A 1,756-nucleotide genomic window follows, 5' to 3' on the forward strand; every position below is an offset into this window, starting at 1 on the left:
ACTGCAGAACACAAGGAGGGTGGAATGGATGTTGAATGCCAAGCCACTATCCCATCACATGAATTAAAATCCAGGCTTGGGGAACTGCATGATATTGCTCATGAGAAGATACTGCATAGTGGACAGGGTCCACTGTGCTCCCTTAGGTCTCCTGTGATCCTTTCTTTTTTGGCCACACCACGTGGCTTTCAGGATACCTCAGTTCCCTGACCAGGGATTGAACTCTGGCCACAGCGGTGAAAACCCAGAATTCTAACCATTGGCCCACCAGGGAACTCCCATCCTGTCATCTTTTCAACTGCCTCTGCCAGCTTCAATGTACTTTGCCTTCAACCTCCTTCTTACTCCCTAGTTGGAAGACTGCCATTGGGCTCCCAAAGTCTGCCCATGGGCACAGAGAGTTGGAACTGCTTAGGCATTTATTTAACCCTGTGGTGGCCTCTTATGAACTGAATATTTGTGTCCCTACTCCTCCAAATTCATTTGTTGAAATCCTAATCCCCAAAGAGGCGGGACTTTGGGGAGGTGACTAGGTCATGAGGGTGGAGCCCTCATGAATGGGATTAGCACCCTTATAATAGAAGCCTCAGAAAGTTCCCCTGACCCTTTTGCCCTATGAGCATACAGCCAGCAGGCAGCCATCCATGAACCAGGAAGAGTACTCTCATCAGACACCAAATCCACTGACACCTTGATGGTGGACTTCCCAACCTCCAGAACTCTGAGAATAAAGTGTTTGCTGTTTTACCCACTCAGACTATGACATTTTTGTTATAGCAGATGAAACAAAGACATGACCCTTAGCCAACAACAGCTGAAGAAGGCACTAGTATGAAAGCCCAGCCCCCTCATGTCTACCTGGGACAAACTCTCAGGTACTATGCCTCAGAGCTGCCTCGAAGGATCAGGCTACAGCTGTCCTCCTAAGGATTTTGCCTGAAAATGAAAACCTGTCATGCTTTTCCTACTTCCTTATCCTGCTATTCTGTTCCTACTCATTTTTCTTTTTAAAAGTTTATTCCAAGAGCACTTCCTTTATACATCACTAGCACAGATCTTTCCCTCAGGGTATGCTTCTCTGGAACTGAACCCCGAAATGTCCCATTCACCATTAAAGCTCAGTTGCCTGTCTATGTAGATCAAACTCTCACCAGAGAGAAAGCAGAATCCGTTTCCTTCAAGCTCATGAGATCGTAAGAAGAGTAGGAGAGATGGATATGGGGAGCAGATGGTCAGTTATCCATCCTGTTCTCCCTTCTCTAACCTTGGACTTTAGAATAGGAAGCTACAGTGAACACTGGAGGTCAATCGTCAGGAAGCATAATCCTTACCCATTCTTCCCTTTGGAGGGCAGAATAGAACATGATGACTTGAGCTGGCATGACTCATAATTAGGAGCTCTGCATAATCAGGACTTGCAACATTGATTGCTCCTCTTTGATTCTTCTTGGGGAAAAAATACTGGAAATTAGATCACCTAGCACCCATTACAACCACCCTCTAGCTTTCTTTTCCATACAAAGTCAGAAATTTAAAAACTACATTTCCGAGATTTCCTTGCTTCTAGAGTTCTGCATGTGACCCAGGTCCTTAACCTCAGGGTTCAACTTGGAGGCAGCGACATGAGTTAATGGTTGCATGTGGGAAGAGTTGATCATCCAGGAAATACAGAGACTAAAGAATTTTATCTTCAGCTGTGGCGGCATTTCCGGCATCCAGTGCCAAAGACTGGAGTAGTGGGTCTGTGATAAGACTG

General features: G+C 45.7%; 1 non-coding gene across 1 annotated transcript; it reads left to right on the top strand.

Moving 5' to 3' along the window:
• Positions 1 to 1,308: 1,308 nt before the first annotated feature.
• On the top strand, positions 1,309 to 1,442 carry LOC122436162. The gene has a single exon (XR_006267922.1). It is a non-coding gene; the product is annotated as a U8 small nucleolar RNA (small nucleolar RNA).
• The last annotated feature ends 314 nt before the right edge of the window (positions 1,443 to 1,756 follow it).

This window comes from Cervus canadensis, chromosome X (genome assembly GCF_019320065.1).
Source record: "Cervus canadensis isolate Bull #8, Minnesota chromosome X, ASM1932006v1, whole genome shotgun sequence".
NCBI lineage: Eukaryota > Metazoa > Chordata > Mammalia > Artiodactyla > Cervidae > Cervus > Cervus canadensis.